Source organism: Cucurbita moschata, unplaced genomic scaffold, assembly GCF_002738365.1.
Source record: "Cucurbita moschata cultivar Rifu unplaced genomic scaffold, Cmos_1.0 Cmo_Scf00061, whole genome shotgun sequence".
Taxonomy (NCBI): Eukaryota; Viridiplantae; Streptophyta; class Magnoliopsida; order Cucurbitales; family Cucurbitaceae; genus Cucurbita; species Cucurbita moschata.
In genome coordinates, this window is record NW_019268577.1 from 552,869 (window position 1) to 564,558 (window position 11,690).

The window sequence follows — 11,690 nt, forward strand, 5'->3', positions numbered from 1 at the left end:
TTTCTTCATAGCTTTCTTAATGAATATGTTTATACGAAGCAGCCCCTGAATTTGTGGATATTCAACATCCTAGTTATCTCTGCAAGCTGGATAAGTAGCTTTATGGCCTCAAACAAGCTCCGCATGCTTGGTTTTCTCGCCTTAGCTCAAAACTAGTTGGATTTTACACCTTCAAAGACTGATGTCTCTCTTTTCATTTTTAACAATACAGGCATTCAGATGTATATCCTCATCTATGTTGATGACATTATTATTAGCAGCTCATCTTCTACGGCTACCGAGAAACTTCTTACACAGCTTTGGGGATGATTTTATGGTAAAGGATCTTAGCACTTTGAGTTATTTTCTTGGGACTGAAATCTGCCATACTTCTAATGGACTTGTTTTGACACAACAAAAATACATTGAAGATTTATTATCCAGAACCAATATGCTCACCTCCAAATGTGTCCACACTATGCTTCCTAGTGAGAAGTTGTTATTGGATGGTAGTGAAAAGCTCTCGCCGGAGGATACTACTCGCTATCGAAGTGTCGTTGGTGCTCTCCAATATCTGTCTCTAACACGTCTTGATAAACTCGTGTTTGACACTCAAAGGTAAGCTTTTCAACGATCAACTCTCACAAGCTAAAACTAGTATCTCAAGGATCAAGAATGTGAAATTTTTTAACAAAATCAAATTAATGATAATAATTGAATACTTTTTTTTAACTGAATATATATATATATATATATATATATATATTGATAATTTGAGAGAGACTAAAAAAAATTACAGAAAAAAAACGTAAAGTAAAGATATTTCACCTCTAGACTTGGTCAAAGAACGTTGACCAAATGCTCTGATACCAAATGATAAGCACCATTTGATTTTTATAAAGCTAGAGGTCCTTCTAGTATTCTTCTAAACTTTACAAAGAAAACTAACTTAACGAATTGATTCCAACCAAGAACTGGTTAGAACATGAATAACTCTTAGATCGAACTTGAAATCTATAGTGGTCGATTAGATTCCAAGACAACTCACTTCAGAATTAGTTTGATCAAAACTAATCCAATGAATCGATTTAAACATCAAACCTAAAGCAAGGTTTGGAAAAGAATAACACCAAAAAGATTTCAAGAAAACACAAGTTTTTTTTTTTTATTCAACCATGAATCTCAAACGTGAATATTACCTTCCTTTAAATAGGCCAAAAACATAACCCAAACATGATGTAGTTCAACTACCCACTACTAACTATAAGCTAGTAATAAAGGCAAGTAAATACAAATGGAAGAAAATAAGACATGACATAAATAGTCTTAATGGGTGGTTCAACTACCAAAAACAAAAAATTTTCTAATCACTTTCCAATGTCAATTAGGGTTTATTGCCACTCAATTATTAAGGAAAGAAAAAGCAACTTTTCGAAATTGCCCTAGAACGCGATCGAAAAGTTTTGGTTGTACCTCGACGCCGGTCGAACGAAAATCGATCGTGAGCGAAACCATTTTTGGGTGCTGGCTGTTGTTGAAAAATTATCGACAGTGACTCTTTTTTTTTTTCAAACGTCCCAACCAGAGTTTCCAAATTATAGTTTCAGTTAAGATATTTGAAAGATAAGGCAGCTTTTTTGATCTTCCATAGACGTTGGATGAACAAAAAAGGTCGGGAGAGAAATCATTTTTGAGTACTGGTTGTTGACGGTAAGCATCAGCCTCAAAACATTATCAACTGTACCTCAACTTTTTTCAAACGCCCCAACATGAGTTTTTCAAATTATGGTTGACTGTAAGCGTCAAAACATTATCAACCGTACCTCAACTTTTTTCAAACGCCCCAACATGAGTTTTTCAAATTATGGTTTCATTTTTAACCCTGTACGTACAATACTATAAACTCTCTTTCATCGAGATTTTAGTCTGAGCGTTACTTCCTAGGAAAATATTAAGATATTTGAATTGCAAGGTAAGGTAACTTTTCGCAACTACCCTATAACGTAAGTGAAGAAGTGTTACTTCATAGGATGTTTGAATTGAAAGGTAAGGTAACTTTCCGCAACTACCCTATAACGTGAGGGAAGAGACTATGATGGTACATTTGGGTCATGCAGAGTCGGTACATGACCCAAATGTACCATCATAGTCTCTTCCTAGACCAGCACCTTATCCATTGGCCATAGAGTCATCCATAGATGTTTTAAAACCTCTTCCTAGACCAATACCTTATCCATTGGGCCATAGAGTCATCCATATATTATTTTTATAATTACATTTTTTTTATAATAATTTTTAACTATTTGGAAGATAATTTTTCAAAATATATATTGAAATTGAGTTTTTAATCTTAATTAAATGTTCGAACATAAATAGATAGATGTTTTAAAACCTCTTCCTAGACCAACACCTTATCCACTGGACTAGAGAGTCATCAATACATATATTGTTTTTATTTAATTACATTTTCTTTTGTTATTATTTATTATCCAGTAATTTTTAATGATTTGGAAGATAATTTTTGAAAATGTATATTCCAATTGAGGTATAAATCTTAATTAAATGTTTGAAAATAAATAGATATATGTTTTAAAACTCAACCCTAACCACTTTTTGTCTTGTAGGCTATTTGATAGCTGTTAGGGATGAAAGAAGAGTGTTGATGCATATTTTATTCAAACACTCACCATTGCAAAAAAGATGAAAATTAATGTTGAAAACATAAACGAGTGGTGATCATTCAAAAAATCTTGAGATCAATGACCTCAAAGTTTGACTACGTTGTATGTTCCATTGAACAGTCTAATAACTTAGACATCTTAACTATCGATGAATTGCAAACCACTTTACTGATACATGAGCAAAGATTGAATGAATGTGGAGGTGATGAATAAGCACTAGAATCGGTGAAATAGAAGGCGATCAAGCTTGTGAATTTTTTCAAGGAAGAGGTAGACATTCATTCAACAAAGTTATAGTTGAGTATCATAAGTGTCATCAGTTAGGATATCTTAGATATGAGTGTCCTCGATGGGAGAAGGAATCGAATTGACAAGTTTATGTCTAGCACAATAATCCTATAACAAGAATTCATGACAAGAACAAGAACACCCTAGCATATCAAGAACATGATTAAGAGACTACAAGTAGGCTGCTTACTGATTCTTGTACTCATTCCTTATTCTCCTTTTTTTTTTCTGGTAATAAGGAGCTGGTCGAGGTTGGGAGCGGACTCTGGAGCAGGTGCCATAGACAAACTTCACCTGTCGTCCTTCAACCTTTTTGTGTCGTCCCTTAATTTATGTTTTAACTGTCGTATTGTGTTTTAAAATACTTTCTATAAACTTTATTTTGATATAAGGTAGATATAAGGTATGTTTGTAGAGTCATCGAGTCAGGTCGGTCCTTATAGAGTCCTTCACAAGATTTGTAGAGTTTATTTCCATCTACAAGTATGCAATTTTCTTGTAATTTATTTCTAAGTATAGACGGATATAACTAAGTCCAAAGTTGGCTAAAAGTGTAAACTCACAGATCGTGACGAACGTCGGGACTTCTATCTCTAGTCCGAATCAACTACAACTTCCTTCATGGATTATGAGCACAATCATCTCTAAGTTAACATTATCAAATGTCATAATCTAACTCCTAATATTTTTCACAGATCCAAAGGAAATATGATAATCTAGATTCAAGAACTTTACATTTAGATTTTTCTCGTTTCTCGACGGTTTTGGACGATTCAAGAGTCAAGAATGCTTCTCCTCTAGTTCTGTGAAGATTTCATGAAGAAGACGTGGCCGGAGCAGCGATTATCTACTTCCATCTCTTTCTAGAACTTTCTCTTCTCTCTTTATTTCCTTTTCTTTCCTTTTCTTTTCCCTCTTTTCCATTTTTTTTTGTTTTTATTTTTATTTATTTATTTCTATTCAACTATGTGCTACTAACCTTAGTTTCAGCGCTTAATGAGAAAGGAGGCAAATGGACCAAATTACCCCTCTTGGGTTGACTTGGACCATATTTCTAATTTTCTATCGTATGTCTTTTTATTTTTAATCATTTTTTTTTTGCCTCATCTCAAAATTTAGTTTTTAAGACCCTCAATAAAATTTTAAAATTTCAAGTTTAAAGAAAGAATTAGACTTTAAATTTTTCATCAAGCTCGAGTCTCATAGAAGCATACGGCTACTACTCCCATCGTGGAGAGTTGTATCAAATATGCAAAGATACAAAGAGTCAAGAATGCAGTTAGGAACGTTCCTACGGCGGACGTAAGTCTAAATTGATGGATTTGGATGTTGAAATTCGAAACTATGCGTTTTTTCTGACAGCAGTCAATGCGGGATACATGGTCCGCCGCCATCCTAAAGGATAGTGAATGTGAATGAAGAAATAGGAATAACACTTGATATTATTAGAAATACCCAGAAAATATCATATTCGTAAAGCAGAAACATAAATGTACTCCTATCAATGTGGAAAATATACCGGATTAGTCCATTCGAATTGAAATGAATTGTTGTTTTAAGTAATCCTAAAAAAAACAATTCATTTTTTTTTACCGAATCACCTCTTTTTGTTTGTTTGCTTCTGTACATGTCTCGTTTGAAGATTCATCCACTAGAATCCTATTTATATAATATCTATTATATTCATAATAAATATATAATAAATATTATATATTTATATATAATTTATATATTAAAGTAGAAACTTCTATTTAGGAACTTTTAGGATTGAATAAGAAAAAATAAGACGACTACCTTAGTTTAGTGCTGTACTAGGTAAAGTATACCAAGAGAAAATATTTAACAATGTTTACAATGAAAGTTACCAAATTCTCAAACTCTAGCTTGGCCACAAATCAAATACAGTAAGTCGTTCGTAGATCCATATGATTTACTAGTGCATTCTATTTGCATTGGGTTAAGGTGGAGTTTTTAACCGGTTTCATGTCATGATTTTGAAACAAAAAATTTATTAGAATTGGGGTAGGTAGCCCAAAGAGTTTCTTGATTTTGTATAGGAAAATAGGCAAATTTGCATTGTAATTTATCTACCAAGACGAGAGTTGTATATTCCTTAAGAGCCTGCAAATTCCGACGATAAATCCGATGGCGGCCAGGAAATTGAGAATTGGGTTGCCAAGAAAGAAAGTGATTTGATCTCGACAATGTCTGCCGACATGGCCATCGTAAAAACAACAACTGCAAATCAAACAAAACAGAAACACACCACCAGAAACACACTACCATTATAAACTAGCTTCACCTCCTCTTTATTACACAATCTCACAACCGTCGTCTAAGAAAAATTGACAAAGCAATTAATTTGCAACGATGGACAAACGTGGAATTGATGAACTCTAGAAGCCTGAAGGAGACCGCGTGTGAGATCTCACACTGGTTGGGAGGAGAATGAAACACCTTTTATTTATTTATAAAAGTGTGGAAATTTTTCACTAAGAGACTCGTTTTAAAAACGTTGAGGGGAAGCCAAAAAGAAAAGTAAAAAAAGACAATATTTAGTAGCGGTGAGCTTGTGATAAGGCAACCCTAATATTCAGCCCAGCCATCCAAGCATTTGTTGAAGCAAAGAACTCTCAAATCAAAGTAATTAACACCTCCTTATACGAAATTTGGATCAACAAGAGATGCTAGAATTAGATTACCTCTTACGATCGAAATCGAAGATCTAGAAGCAAGATTTGGAACCTTGTTCTAAATTGAGTCACTCCACAATCGAACTTGGAACTTGATCAAGGCTTGATTGAATGGCTCGGATGCAATTCTACCACAAGAATGACTTAAAACTTAGAAATGGCAAAATTGATGCTCGAATTTCTAAAGAAAACGTCTCAATTCGAGATCTCAATTTCATTCATCCACGAAATTGATTTTTACCTAACATATTGTGGGTATTTATAGTCTCCCGACAAAAGACATTTGTGACCGGGATTCAATTCCAATCCTCTTTAATCTCCACAAAAAACGAAGACAATTTTGACTATTTGACCATTACAAAATGAAAACGAAAAAACAATAAAGTCTTCCAACAAACATTATGTTTAAGTGGCTAAGGAGACAAACTTGGTTCAAACCCTGTTGTTGACATTTTAAAGTTCTCCAACTTCAACCGTGTAAATATTCACTTGTCCTTCGTCAATCGTATCAGCAACTTCAAGGCTTCACTCGTGTAGGTTCAAACCCTGTTGTTGACATTTTAAAGTTTTTCAACTTCAACCGTACAAATATTCAATTGTCCTTCGTCAATTGTATCAGTTTCTAATTCTAGAAATGATGGTTGAACCAAGTCGATCCAATTTTGTAGATGAAGAATGAATGTTTGTTGAATCTTCTTCGCCTTAGATCGTGTAATAGGTCCAGTTGGAATATTTGGAACACTGTGATTCTTATCGGCTTGTGTCATTACATAGTAGCGGACATGCATAGTTAATATTTATAGGCTTATACACTAACAAAATTCTAATAGCTTACGTAGTTACAAATATTCCAATATTTATAGGTTTATACACTAACAAAAAAAAAAAAAACAAACAAAAAACAAAAAAACAAATTTCCAATATTCATAGGCTTATACACCAACTAGAAATTATAGGCTTATACACTAACCAAAAACACAATATTTAGTAGATAACCTATGAAAATGAAATATAAAGTATTATATTACAGTGTTGATAAAGGGAAATTAAAAGTTCATCACAAGCTTTTAGAAGATAGTGTGGAAAAATTAATTAGTTTTTGCGAGTCATAAACAGAGATCCAAATTGGTATCTCTCTGGTTCACTGGTGATTCCTCTCTAAATATAAATCTAATAGGATTGTCAGCTCCATCAAATGGTTTATCAATGATTCATATGTGATGTTTAAGTTTAAATCAAACGAAGTTGAAAATAGGGTTTTGATTCGTAAATTAGATTCAATCAACGGATTACCATTTACTCATTCAAATCCAACGAGTTGAAAATAGGGTTTCGACTCCTAAATTGATTAAATTAAAGGATTTGACATTTGTAGATCTATCATGTAGTCAAATCTTACGTAAAAGAAGTGAATATTTTCAATAGTTCATGATTTTTATGAACTTACGTATATATGAATAAAATACTTGTTTAATAGTTTGACGTAACATATAATGTATTTATTCATAAACACTGCCTAGCATACCTGATGCACGTAATAACATTCATGACTTTCATGTACAAATACTATTTTCTCGTATAGGAACAAGGAGGGAGAGTTATGCTTGCCGGAGAGAAGTGAGATTGGTAGAATTAAAACCTAGAGTAATTATCAGCCGCCAGTCCTTATTTGCCTTGATCGTTTTTGGGGTTCAAATCCATTTAAGAGATCTACGAAAGATTATAAGTTTAAATGACTCCCATCTTCCAATTCCTCATTCTCTTTGACTTCTTCTTTAACTGGCTCATCTTGGTCACTTTCCTCCCTCTCTGTGACAACTTGTCTATTTTTTATGATCATGACTCTCTTGTTTGGACAATCGCAACTAATATGACCAATTCGTTGATATTTCTAACATTTTATGTCTCTATTTTTTTCTCGAACCTCTTTGTATTCATCCACTTTTTCTTTACCCTGGGAGGTTTCAACTTTGTTCTTTTTGTCAAGTTCATACTTGCCTCTAACTTTGAAATCTATCTTCTCATTATTTGCTTTCTTTTTCCAAGGGTTGAAAGTAGTAGACTTAGAAAGAACATATCTTTTGGAGTTCTCCTTCTCCCAATCTAGCTGCCCTTCAATTTTGACAACAAGGTGTAACAATTCTTGCATATCAAAGTACGATTGCATATCCAATTGATGAGCAAGTTGTCGGTTTAACCCACCAAGAAATCTAGCCATTGTATCCTCCTCGTCTTCATCAATGCATGCTCTATTCATAAGGGCCTCCATTTCTTTATAATATTCTTCAACACTTTTGGATCCCTATTGCAGAGTATAGAGTTTTTGCTTAAGTACTAGAGAATAATGTTTAGGAATGTACCTTTTTCTCATTAATGTCTTCAATTCCTCCCTCGTTTCAATCGGTTCTTCATAATTTCTCCACCACTTTGATTTTAAAGATGTCCACCATATAATTGCGCAAACAAAAAATTCAGTTACAGCAAGCTTCAACTTTCTTTCTTTAGTGAAATTGTTGCGATCGAAAATATGCTCAATTTTGCTTTCATATTGCAAATACTCCTCTAGATCCGATCTCCCATAAAAAGTTCGAATTTTAAGCTTTACTCCACTCCTCTCTCTTCACCTCTCTCATATTGGTACTCTCTCCCAATTCTTTTTGGTGCTAAAATTTCTCTACTCCTTTTGTCTCTTCCTCTCCCTCGACCGATATCTCTCCCTCCCTTAGGACTATGTCTCGCTAAAAGGGTGACATTGTCATCTTTTTAATTTTCAACTTCTTCATTCAAGAGTACTTTTCTTCCTTGAAGATTTCCTAAAGCTATTTCAATTCGTTCCATTTGGTCTGTCAATGTACTAATAACTTGATTCAAACGAGTAATGGTTCCAACCTATGCTTCTCTCCACTTAGCTTCATTGATCTCCCCTCCATTTCTTCCTTCTTGGTTTATGATTGTACAAACATTAGTTAAACATGTTTGGACCTCACACACTAACTTTCTGCTTTTACTGGGACACTCGTGTTTATTACACACAAAGGTAGGTTGTTTGGGAAAGTGAGTAAATTATGATCAAGGTAGGCTGGATAAAATTTTTTTAATAGTAGCAAACTATTCAATTCGTTCCATTTGGTCTGTCAATGTACTAATAACTTGATAGTAGCAAACTATTCAAGGAAATCAAGATAAATTAATTATGAAATAACGGCAAAATAAAAAAAAATGATCAAACAAACAAGGGAATGATCTAATTGAAGTTGATTTGATCTTCGAATCAATGAGCAAATGGTCTATCTAATGATAAGGATTTATAATCATAATATTAAGAAGCAAAATTCTTGATGTTTTTTTTTTCTTTTTTTTTCAAGGTCGAAATATGGTCTTTAGGAAGAAAATAAAAACAAATTCAAAAGATAAAAGAAGAAGAAGGGTGGAAATGGTAGTTAATTGAAGTTTATTTGATCTTCGAATAAACGTGCAAATGGTCTAATGATAAGGATTTATAATCACAATATTAAGAAGCAAAATTCTTGACGTTTTTTTTTCTTTTTTTCTTTTCAAGATTGAAATATGATTTTTAAGAAGAAAATGAAAACAAATTCAAAAGATAGAGGAAGGAGGATGGAAATGGTATCAAGGAAATAAAGGGATAGATTTTAAGAAAAGATAATCGGCATAAAATGAGAGAGAAAATCAATTTCGGCCACAAAGATTCCAGGACTCTAATACCAAATTGATAAGCCAACCCTAATTCTTAGCCAAACAATCCAAGCTTTTGTTGGAGCAAGAACTCTTGAATTATAGAAATTAACGCCTCTTATACAAAATTTGGATCAACTAACCGATGAGGCTAGAATTAGATTATCTTCTAAGATCAAAGATCTAAAAAAAAATTGTAACTTTGTTCTAAATTAGTTCACTCGGATGCAATCTACCACAAGAATTGCATGAACATAGAAATGACAAGAAATGATCTTAAATTTTGGAGGGTAGAAGTCTCCATTTGAGCTAAATTTCATTCATCAAAATTTGTGTTTTGAAATTATTTATAGTTTCTCCACAAAAGAAACTTTCCGCTCTGAAAAAAAGTAAAAAAAGTCGCGGACATGATTTATTACTTCCACCCCTTCAAATAAATAAATAAATAAATAAAAAAGTTGGCTAGTTGACAAATAATTTTACTGAAATTAAAAATAATAAATAAAATTTTCTAACAAATGCAATTTATAATAATTTTATCAGCTACTTCAACCGTTTAAATATTCACTTTTGAAGTTCTAAATGGTCATTCCTCACTCGAATCAGCTTATAACATGAAATAATGTTGAACCGAGCCTATCCAATTTTGTAGATAAAGAATGAATGCTTGTTGAATATTCCTAACCTTGGATCGTGTAATAGGTGCACGTGTTCCTTATCATTCATTGTCATGAATTGCATTATTAGAACATCAAAATGATTTTTTTTAATTATTTTTGTCATTAATGAATCTTTTTAAAAATAATTACATAATTTGGGCAAAGTGGGAGTTATTTAAAAATTCCAAAACTCAATCTCAAATTCATCACAATTATTGATGTTTTTAATATCTTTTGATGGTTCTAACTAATACTTTAAATCAAACCCAGGAAAGGAAGAATCTAAGCACTTTTTCTTTAATATATTGGAAAAATTAGGATAACATAATTATTCCCATTAAATTTTTGTTGCTTTTTTTTATTTTTATTTTCATATACGCATAAATTTGATATCGACATAAGACGTGAATCGATAATTCTAGTATATCGTAATTTTTTTTTATGAAACATATAAATTAAATAGCAAAGGTTACTTCTGTGAATATAGTATAAATAATAGACATTTTAATTTATTTAAAAATGATTAAATATTTATTTATTAATCTAAAAAAGTTGAATTATAAGTATAGTAATTGAAGTTTGGAGTGGATATGTATCTTCCTAAGCTTTTTAAAATATCTAATAAATTTCTAATTTTTTAATTTTGTGTCGAATAAATTTTGAAAAAAAAAATAAAAGGGCTAAAAGTTAAGTATAAATTTTAATTTTAGGTTTAATAGAACTCTAAATTTTTAATGGTTTCCTATCCATTAAAAAAAAAAACAATTCTCAATCTAAATTTATAATTTTAAAAATTAAGATGTCAAATAAGATTATTATAATTTATCACAAAAGAAAAACTTAAAAAAAAATTCTAATTTTATCCACATTATTATTTTTTTTGTTTTTTAATACATATAAAGATTTGAAATTATATATTTTTAACAATGGATCAAAATTGGTTTGAAATTATATAAATTATAAACCATGTAAGTACCGACTAAATATTAAGTTCAATATAAATTATTATTAATCAATTTATAATCGTGTTTTGTGTTAATTTTTTTTTGGTACAATTATCATTTTACAATATCATATAATTTATAATATCTCATACTATGAACATCTTAATTTAACAAAAAAAAAAAAAAAAAAAACTGAATTTATAACGAAAAATACTATATTTATTAAAGTTATTTTTTTTAATATAAATCTATCATTAAAATTTAGAAATTCAATATTGGATACAATAAAACATTAAAAACGTTAGAGTTACAGACAATTTTACACGGAGGGAGAATAAAAGAAAAAAGGATTTCATCGTCAACAACAGCAACGACAATAACACAACTCAAATGACAAAATCGCTCCTCCGAATTGATTTTTTCCGCGCTTCCTTCCTAAAGTTCAAATCTCTGGACTTCACTGAGCGTGTTCAACCAAAAACGATAACGAGAGAAATAGAGAGCACGAAAACGAAAGCTACACGATGGAACAAGCAAGCATTGACGATGACATGTCATCACTAAAAATAGAAACATAGTTGTCTTCATGTGCTGTTGGAAAAGCTTGCACAACATTCCTAACAAAAGCCTTCTTATCATAAACTCCTGAGGCATGGGGGTAATGAACAAGATGCTGTGGAATAAGGCCAATAAACTTTTTTTCTTTTTCTTTATTTATTAGTTTTTTTTTTTTTTTTTTTTTTTTTTTTC